The sequence below is a fragment of the Caloenas nicobarica genome, chromosome 4, assembly GCF_036013445.1.
Source record: "Caloenas nicobarica isolate bCalNic1 chromosome 4, bCalNic1.hap1, whole genome shotgun sequence".
Lineage (NCBI taxonomy): Eukaryota > Metazoa > Chordata > Aves > Columbiformes > Columbidae > Caloenas > Caloenas nicobarica.
Genome location: NC_088248.1, coordinates 60,587,579 through 60,598,267, shown reverse-complemented (window position 1 = coordinate 60,598,267; position 10,689 = coordinate 60,587,579). Strand labels below are relative to the sequence as shown.

The 10,689-nt window shown below is 38.8% G+C and overlaps 1 long non-coding RNA gene across 2 annotated transcripts; it reads right to left on the bottom strand.

Annotated features, from left to right (window-relative positions):
• Nucleotides 1-1,464: 1,464 nt before the first annotated feature.
• Nucleotides 1,465-9,287, bottom strand: LOC135988435 (uncharacterized). 2 transcript variants are annotated; one of them, XR_010606152.1, is made up of 4 exons: nucleotides 9,080-9,287; nucleotides 4,670-4,741; nucleotides 3,954-4,105; nucleotides 1,465-3,277 (listed from the first exon to the last, which is right to left on the bottom strand). It is a non-coding gene; the product is annotated as an uncharacterized LOC135988435 (long non-coding RNA). The 2 variants fall into 2 exon arrangements; XR_010606151.1 differs by having other exon boundaries at nucleotides 1,466-3,277; nucleotides 3,954-4,096.
• Nucleotides 9,288-10,689: the final 1,402 nt, after the last annotated feature.

The following is a 10,689-nucleotide window of genomic DNA, read 5'->3' as shown; positions in this document are numbered from 1 at the left end:
CAGCTGGGCCCAAACCTTCAGGCACTACCATAATGCAAACTGTAAGCAGAAATAACAGCTTACCATAGAACTCACCATACCGCAAAATGTTAGTTTTAAACACATGATGCCATTATGACTGGGTTTTCTTCTAATACACAGTTATTTCAGAACAGTATACATTTATTTGATCATTTTATGCACTATTATTTCGTATTTATTAGTGAAAGCTAACCTAAGGTGTCACAAGTTGTAATTTTGTGGTGGACTCAGTGAAAAGTGCACTCCATTTTCAACTCCGATGGCAGTACAGTAGTAAAATAATTAGAACGTATACATGAAAGCTGAAATAAAATGATACCCAGTGGGCCAGTGCTAATGCATATGGTACTATAGCAGAAATATATAAAGAAAGATTATACACTAGATAGTCCAAAGAGATTCTAGTCAATCTACCATGAACAAGAATCGTAATTGCCATAAACCATAGCAAAATGTGCACCTAGTCAGAGGTCACTTCATAGCAGGAAGAGGACAAGGATAATGAAGTGTGGTCAAATTGTAGAACCTGCCCTGCAAGGCTTCGATTAGGGCACCTGCTAATTCTTTAATCTTTAATTGTGCATGTGTAAGGTGTATACTCTGCCAAGACAATTCAAAGTTGCGTTCACTTCTGTGTGAATGTGTGAATCAATATTAGTGATTGAGTAAGACAAGCTCATCTGTTCACTCTGTCTTGAAACATGACTTATGTGGTGAGACTACATCTAGTGGGAGGGCAACTGAAATACTTATAGCCAAATGAGTGAGAGCTTGCCAAACAGGTTTTCTGATCTGTAACAAAAGCATCTGGACAAGTGTTAGTGCTAAAATTGTCATTTAGTTTGGGATCAAAGAGGTCTGCGTTTACCATAGCTTCTGCTGTTTTGTTTGCCTCAACTGAGTTGTGAAGTGAAAATCGGCTGTGTCCATATGTCTTCTTGTTGTGGAACCATGGAAGCAACAGTTTCATGTTTTAAGAGAAACATTTCTAGATACCTGCAGGTTGCTGCTTACACATTTCCAGGAGAAAGGTGGCTATAATGCAAGGCTTTAAGATAATGGTTTTGTGCCCAAAGCTTATGTAGCTGGTTATTTCCTGCTCCTACTCAAGCTGATTTCTGTTCAGTACTGGTTATTCTGGCACTCTATATTCCACAGACAAATATGCAACCATGCAGAGCAAAGGCTCAGCCAGCCTCTAGACTCATCTTGTAATCATTTTGGGTTCTTAGACTTTGAAGAAAGAGAACGCTTATTTCCTCTTGGCTGATAGGTGCTGCTCATATTTTACTTTGCTAAATCCCAGCTGTGCCCCAATTTACATGGAGAGAGCATAGAGGCATTCTCCCAAAACCAAAGAGAAAGGAGAGTCAAACTCAGAAACTGAAAGTGTATGGGCAAAAGAAGAATTACAAAACTTCGTTAGGTATGGTAGATTAAATGTTAACACAGTATATGAAACTCTCATTCACTTTGTATTTATTGACATTTATTTGTCCATTCGATTTACATCTGTACAGTAATCCACATGGAAGAATCTGTCCTCTGAAGGCATACTACTGATGTTGGTGTAGTTTCTTTTTTTGCTTAGAAAAGAAGACATGACTGATGATTGTGAATTAAATGTAACCCAGTGAGTTGTCAGTGACAGATATGCATTACGTGCGTTAGCACTAGTCCAGATGTCATTGCTACACTCTAGTATACTCCCTTTAGCAGCTTACAGCCCATAATGAAGGTTTAACTCTCTTTTTAACACTTTCAAATCCCAAAGACCCATGTAATAAAGTGAGTTATTTGTATAATAAAGTTAGTTATTTGAGAAGCAATAGGGTGCAGTGACGTGCTCATAAGTATGCAAGAATTTTGAAAAAAATACTAGTTCTTAATAAATGGAAACCATAAGTTTGATGAGTATAACAAAAAATGTAAAAGAATGCCACCTCCTAAGACATGACAGATTGTCATTTGTTTTGTTTTAAAAATGTTTATGTGGCAAAAATCTAAGAGTAATCTATAGCCACAAGCACTACACTCTGGCTGCATCCACTTCTGCTCTAGCAGCTTCTTTTTCCCAATTTTTTTTACCCAGTTTCTTGATTCTATAGTATTAACCCCTACGTTTCCCAAATCACACACAGCATTTTAACACGACTCCCACTGACTTTAATGAATCTTGATGCCGAAGATTATGTAGTTGACTGATGGCTGTGGTCTACATGTACGGTGTGCAGTCACAGATCATTACACTGCCTTGTCTCTCTTGTGAGCTGTAAGCGGTAGCTATAGTCTCTAGGCGATCAACTTAATTTGCAATGGGTTTAACACAAAATATCATGAAACTGAAAAGAAGGACTATGCTTCCCCACCCCATGCTGAAAGGAGAAGGCTTGATTTGATGTTATCTGACCAGAGCAAAACTACTTTCCCTCAAATGGTACTTCTTCTTTGCTTTTTAATTGAGGAAAAGCTGAACTTGTTGCTAACCTGGCTCCCTAGGTCACCACCAAATTCCTCTTTCTGTGATGGCATGTTGACATTTGTCAGGTTAAAGGTTTTCCAGTGTAGTCTAATCCACTATAGAAGGGTAATGTCTTAGGAGAAAATGTATTGGAGTTGTACAGGTCCTGCGACTTCCCTGTCAAAAATGGGTAGGAAATGGGTGTCAAATGCTTTGTCTGCTGGCCTCCACTGTCACCTTGGAGAAGAATGGAAAAGCAATGGGTACATCTGGAAAAGAAACCCACATTTTCAGACAAAAGAAAAAAGCCTGGCATATGTGACTCTCCTGGGACTCTGGGAGAGCGCCATACAAAAATGATGGTCCGTCTCTTTCTCTTTCCTTTGTGTGGCCTAGTTTTTTCTGTCGTGGTCTTGAAAAGAAAGTCTGGCTGGAAGAAGTACTGTTCTCTTGTCTTCTTTGTTCTCCAAGGCAACAGCTTCTGACAGAAGAGGCAGATTTTCAAGTAAGGAATGAGGGCTGCAGTCATTTGGGCTTGGTGCATTGAGTGCATAGGATGAAGTGTCCTGCTTGATCTTGACACTTTTGCCTTGACATGACTTAGTTACTTTAGTAAAAGCACATGCAGATTTGTATGGTGCTGTTAGATTAGAACAGAGCACAGAGTTTTTTTATTTGACCTTCTTTTGTCCAGCTCTTCTCAAATAATTAATCATATTTCTTGATATTATAGTTGAAATCTCTTGCTTCCAATTCATTCTAGTCTCACATTATCTTCATCAGCAGGAATGAAACCTGAAGTGTAATAAGAAGCATGTTTTTCCTGTGCAGCAATATTAACAATTTATTTAATTTTTAAATAAATATTGTAAAGAAGTCAGGAAGTAAGTGCTGTTATTGCTTCGAACAAATGATATGTGATAAGTATATGTTTATGTTGTATGAAACAGAAAGATCTTTAGTTGGGACATCTTACGAAAGAATTGCAAGAACGATGTAACTTTGGTTTCAGCCAATGGAATACTACCAAACTCATCCAAAATACATTTAACATGAATGTATGTGTTATTATTGGACATTTTACAAAAATTTGTAGAAAAACACCATTGAATTAGTAAAATTCTTAGAAGTTTGTAAGGTAAAAGGGAAGGTAGGTGTATATGGTAGTATCCCCAATGCACATAAAATGCTAATTCATCTTGTTTGTATATAAATAATGACTAATAATTGTAATAAGCTGCTAACGAGAATGTGATTAAACTTTGTTCATGTAAATAGTATTATGTAGTTAATTGGATGCTATTTAATCATTAACATATTCACATATTCACAAAAAAGTAAATATCTGCAAGCATGTATAAGTATGGTGTATATATGTCCAACCTTATCACATTTCAGAGCATTCTTCAGAGTGCATCAGACAGCATTGTGATTGGTAAGTGAAATGACAAACATACACATATACACGCACTTTAGAAATTGGTCATGATGCACATTATAAGGCACTGAAGTTCACGCAGAAAGTCCGTGATGGAGCAGCAAACTGAGAGCATCTCTCCTGAGTCTCTGGCTGGATCTCCAGTCTTCTTAAGAATCTTTCAGACTGGGAAATGCCTAGAAATACTTATGAAATTGTCATATTTATAAACATATAAATTGAGTTCAGATCTTGCACAGTGTAATTTTCAGCTGTTCTCAAAATTGTCTTGTTTATAATGATTGAAGAAACAGAAGAAAAAAATTCTTACCAATGAGAGTGAGTAGCTGTTAAGATTGATCATGGACTTATAAGAAATTGATTAGAAAATGAGTGAGACTGTTTTATCCAATACTCTATTCTGTTATATCTAGGCAGAAGTCTACTTTGTGCTCAAAAGAAACCTTTCACTACTGGAAGCAGAGCCAGCACTTCCTTTTAAATCTGATGTATCACCTCCCTGTGCCTGTCAGGGCTCCATTACAGTGGGCTTTGCAAAAGGCCACTTTGCCTCCTCCTGAGGTATCATGTTGTAGTTTCAGCTGTTGCAAAAATACCTCAGCACCTTAAAGCTGGTGCTCGCTTGTAATTTTTTTTATTCTTTCATGTTCCCACTTCATGTTCTCCTACAAGTCTCATGCTGCATCACTGTGGTCTGTCTTAAGAGTTCAGAGGTATCTGAAGGGCATGTGTGGAATGTAAAAACTTACCGAAAAATTATACAACTTCTTCTTCACATCTGCCAGCCTGGACATTTTCTCAGTTTCACAGTTCTCACAGTTCTGGAAAAGAACATCAGAAAACGTGTGGTAAAAGACAAATGCAGCTCTTCTGACCTTAATTTATCTGTTTATAGTTTAATATGCTGTGTCAGCATTTGCTAAGTTGCTTCAGTTTGACTTCATGGACACAGCCTCAACAACCCCTTCTTCTATGACAATCGTGGCTATACTCTTTACATCTAAAAGTCCATTTTCAGTCCATGTCAGGCTGAGCTTGATGCCTGTATGCCCAAAACATCTGCCAATAGCTATGGCAAAGATTGTTGAGAAGCTAGATGGCTCACTAGCTTAACATGCCAGAATCTGTTCTTGACATCACAAGCAGTTTAACCATGAATAAATCACAGTAACATGTCTCCAATCAGTGGCCATGGATACTGACTTCTTCCAAGCACTTTGCTCAGTGGTTTTGGCTCAGATCAGATCCTTGGTTTACCTGAGGACTTTCTAACTACTTTTTGGCAGCTGATTCACTCTGTGCTAGTTTCAATGAGCATATTAATACCTCTTGTTTGAAGTCTTGTCAGTTCTTCTTTCGGAGGCCTCATCGCAGTTAATGGTACTTTGCATTTCATTAGTTTCCTCAGCTACAAATAGGGATGTATTTCTACTTTGATTTTGCCCTCAGGGTGTACAGTCCTTGAAATATGTCCTTAGGTTTAAATTCTTCACAGACCCCAAGATGAATGCTCTGTTTTTCTCTGGATGTTGTAAGTCTGTCTGGTGATGAGCTCCATGACTTGCTCTGCCTTGTTGCTCAGCAGCCACTGGTGCCTCTTTGTGTCAATAACTACATGCTCCAAGCAATAATTTTGCCTGTTTCAGGAGTCAGCCTGCACATGTCCAGTGACCCTAGAGAGCTTTTGCCAAATATCATCAATCCTTTGTCACATTTCTGAAGTCTGATATTGGCACTGACATGTGGTGCTGGAGCTGTGCTGCAGTTGGCTCCAGAATTCAGCTGGACTATATGGCCTGGCGATTATTTAGTACCCCGATCAGTACAGCAGCTTTCAGTTGGCAGCCTTCTTCTGCAGTGTATTTATATCTTTGAATCAGCAGATATCTTTGAATTTGCCAAAGTCCCTTTGCAGGCAGCTTTCTCTGTATTGGAAATCATTGTTCTCAGTCACTGCAGGTAATGCCGTTTTCATTTTCTCTCGTGAGATTACAACAGAACCTTTTTTTCCCCCACTTCTCTTGAATGACTGCTCATAAGGCTGAGCATTTGTGTGTTTTGAGTTTCTTTACAATTTGTGCTGCTTGTAGACTCTTGCACACCGTTCAAACCTATATGCTCGTTCTGTGCCACCAGCTGTCACTGTTTTGATGATGGGCATTTCAGTAGTTCACACTCTTCATAGAAAATTTTCTAGGATTCAGATTTTATTCTCCCAGCCCTATCACCCAAGGACTCATCTTCCAGCAGGAGGACCTGTTTTCCTTCAGAGACAAGAGTAGCTCACAGCCATAGAACCAGAGTTTCCATCTCTGCTGTATAAATGTTTGTCTTCCTTGAGGTTTCTCTGATTCAGGTGAAAAAAGAACTTCCTCTACAATGTCACTCCGGATATGAAATATATTACCTACCAAAAATTGCCAATGATTCACTTTTAATGTATTTTTCCAGTGAGAAAGTGCTATTCCAACATGCTGACCTCTGGAGAGAGGCTCCATTTTCATTTCCGATATTTTCATTCTCATGCAGGAGTTTTTGTAGAAGGCAGTGATTTTGTGGGAGGACATTTCTAGTGCTACTTTCATGCTGCCTCTCTGGTTTGCTTTTAGCTGCTATTTGCCTGCAAACCAGACGGTTTCTCACTGTGAGACTCAGTGGCCTGACTGTTGCCAACACATCTCACATACTCCCTGCTGAGTCAAAACATGAGAGGTATCCATGTTCTAAAGCTTTCCTGCCTCACCATGACAATTCCTGTCCACAGAGATGCTGCAAGCACAACCAGTGCTTCAGGTCGGGCTTCCCAGTGACACCCTGACAATTCCTCACACCAATTGCTTGAAGTGTTTCCTCCCAGGACCATCACATTTTACACAAGCAGGTGCTGGCAAGTAGGTTTGTCTGTAATGCTGTTCCAAATCTAGTTATCTTAACCAGGAGATGAGAAATACAGAGGTATTTGGCCAAAAAGGTCCTGTATTATCAAAACACAAGAACCAGAGTGGAGTGAGTAGAAACCTCTTTTACAGCTCTAACTTCTATGAACTGAGATGAAAAGAGCCTTATTTCAGTCACACTCCCAAGGACGTCACAGTGTGTGCATATTTGTCTATCAGTTTGTATCTCTCTGCTAATAACTTCTGACCTCATTAGTTGATTTCAGCCAAATTTGACTGAAGGGTACCTTTAACCTTCATTGTCTGAAATAATTAAATCTGCATTTTATTAATAATTAATTAACATCATTAGGTGATAATTAATGAAATAATAAATCTGTAAGTTTTGTGAAATTATATAACCACACAAAGAAAAAAAAGTTGCAAGTGTTCCCCATGTAAGAAAGACAAATTGCCGTGTGAGTATGCACATCCTTTACATGCCTTAGACAGTGGACAAATCCACATGAGACATACAGTTTATAAATTGTAAAGGTTTATATAAATATACATATATATATTATATAATTAAGGCAAGATAAAAAATGGTGGGAAAACAGGTTTCTTTAGCTCCAGGACCACCAGGAGTATTGTTTAAATATTGTCCTCTTAATTTCAGTACATTTTCCAGGTTTATCTGCCTGAGGGAGTTGTGGACTGCCTGCACAAGTTAACTAGTGATCATACGCAGCTGCTAATGATGTAGAATAGACAAGTGCCACCATCAGATCATGTAAAACCTGGTTGTTGATACAACTGAAGGACTGCTGTATTATGTCAGCAGTCTTCAGTCCACCTTAGAGCATCTGAAAAAGGATTCGTGTTTTCAGGTTGCCAAACAGACAGTAGATGCAGTGACACAGGATATGTTTTTCAGTGCTCTTATACTCCTGTTCCCACTGACCTTAACTAAGTGACACAAAATCAAAGGGGTTTTGTTTATGCCAAAGACTTTTTGTCTACTCGGGCTGTTATACCATGCTTAACGTCAGTGTAACTTCACTCATCTTTTAACATGATGCCATTCTCTAGAAAAGACTACTGTCCTACTAGTATTTACAATGGATAATAACCCTCAGTAACTCATCTCATATAAAACCAGACTGTGAATGGAACACATTTAATACGAAAAAAACCTGTCCTTGCACCTCAAAGAATATTCGGTGATGAGATTCCTACTGTCTATTTTGAAGAATGAGACTTGGTCAAAACAGCTACAAACATAGGCCACGTATTTCATGCCTGCATAGCTGCTGAATCTGCTTTGATTTTCCACTCCTTGCCTCAGAATAACATACTGGAGCTTAACCTTCATCGTATGATTATGTCTGTACTTCTCATGGTAATTAAGTGACCTTCCAGAACAGTGAACCAAACTTTCAGCCTGAGAGATTAGTTCTGAGAAGTGTGAACTGTTCTGTTCATCCCAGTCGATGTTAGCTCTGAAGCTCTGCAGATAGCTTACACTTCAGTCTCATTAACTATTTCACTGCTGATCGAATGAAAAAGCTTGCTAATGCAATTAAGCCCTGTACCTAGCTTCTCCTGAATGTCTGAGTATGGCAGACCCACCAGTTCCTTCTGATCTACAGCATCTATAATGCAATAGTTTGTTACCAGGATAGGAATCTATAGTATACTGAAGGCCAAGACCAAAAATGTAGGAAAAACACATAATAAACTAAATTTCATTGTATAAATCAATCAATCAATCAATCAGGGACATCTGTCCTGATGTTATTATTCATGCTTGTATTTAATTCAACGAATACCTCTTTCTTAAATGTAAAGGAAGCCACTGCAGAATTTCCAGGCTTACTCCATGGGAATGGAAGACAAGCCAGATACACTGCAGCACAACACGGATCCGGCTGGAAAAAAGCATACGTTGAGCCAAAAAGATTAGCACTGAGATAGAGCCATATCACTTTTACACTGAATTTCTATTTGCAGCTATTCAGAAAAGTAAGAAGGTGAGTTTTTTCCCCTCTTGGAAATACTGAGCAGGAATACATAGCAGGAGTCCCTCTGTTACTTTTTATGCCTAGTGTATAAGGGCTTGTCTCCACTTTTAAGTTATGCCAGGGTAAAGTCAAAGAGGAATGCGAAGCATCTGACATAGATCCTCACGTAACCCCACTCACTCAGTAACACTTTTCCACTGCAGATTAAGCAATCTCCAAAGCTATTTCTCAGCAGCGCCGCGGTGCCCACCTCTCTTACCCAGCTGAAGCCTGAGCCGCCCAAGTGGTGGATGTCCCATCAGCAAATGCCTGCGATGTGGTCTGAAGTGTTTGGAAGTGCTCAGCCCACCAGCACCCCACCCAGGAATTTGGGGGGTGTTTGCAGAGAAGCGACTTGGCACTAACCACCCAAACATTCCTTCCAGGTTGAGAAGAGTGCGGTGCTTATGGCTTTGATAAGGTCAGGTTTAGCCAGTCCTCAGGCAGAAAGAACTGGATGGAATGAGCTTGCTGAAATCTAAGCACTGGCTTATGAAATTTCTGCTGGCACTGCTGGAGCTAGTCAGCATTTTATAGTTCCTGGATCACCAGCAACTTTATGATCTGTCTTAGTCTATTTGTGTGCTAACAATAACTCTAGCTGCTAGTTCCATGAGTTTTGTTCTTTGCAGGAAACAGTAAACTGTGCCTGAAAATCAGTATGTAAAATATATTGTGAGGGAAGGGAATAAAAGATTTCCACAGAAAATGACAAAAAGCTGTAGGAGATTAATAAAACTCAACCGGTTTCCAAATAGAAAGAAATAAAGTTATTAAAATAAAGCTTAACTGAAATGAAGTTTTTTGGAAGGTTGTGTGTGCCGACAAGTCTCTGGTGTGTTATTTTCCTGTTATTTTCACACTTTCAGGTTTCCATCTCTTTACATCAATCTGGTGAAAGCTTATTAAACCCTTATTTGAATCTTTGTATCTCTTTCTGCCTAATATAGTGACTTTCTGCCTTTATAGTGACTCACATAAAAGTACAGTGAATTTTTTTTAATCTATATGTAAAAGCTAGGGTAGTAGCCCAAGTTTTGGCAATGTATTTTGATTTTAGCAAGCCTTGCTAAGCAAGTGATTGGGAAATAAAGTGATAATTCTCTCTTGAATATTTAGATGGAGTATATTTCATGGTGTCTTTGGAAGAAACAGGACTCTACTGACATTCCAGCCTGACAAGTCTGCTTTGCACTTTGGTTCTTTTGGAGATAAGTTGGTTAATTAATTATTCCCATATAACTCAGCTTCTTGTCAAACTTTTCTTCCTTTCGAGTCTTCTTCATCAAATCACAATGGAACACATATTTCATTACCCTGTGTGTCCGTATTTGTTGTGTTGTGCTCATAGTGAGTAAACACATTAGTGGGTTTGGTGAAATATCAGTCTATCCAGTTTGTATTATCTGAAAGAGACACAGCAGTTCAGCACACGTGACTTGTTTTCATGTACACATTTTGTAATGAGGAAATGTTTGATGAAATTTGGCTTGTTTGCAGTAGTGAGGTTGTCTTGGGCAAAGGTGTCTCATTTTCTTGCCTAGCTTTTTTTCAAGCACTGTGTGATTTAGTACTTCACTTGCTGAATGTGCCAAAATACTTGGGTATTACTGAGATTAAGGTTCCACAGAACTGTTTCTCCATTAAAGAATTATTTCTTTGTTTCTTCAACTTTCTTTACTAACATCTTAGCAATGTCAACAGTGACTCACTCAGACATCGCTATTTGTCTAGCAGCAACGTAATGATGTTGGAATATGGAAAAATTCATATTCCTGAGCATATTCTACAAACTCATGAAAAGTCACCCAGGTTCCTTTATCTGAAGCC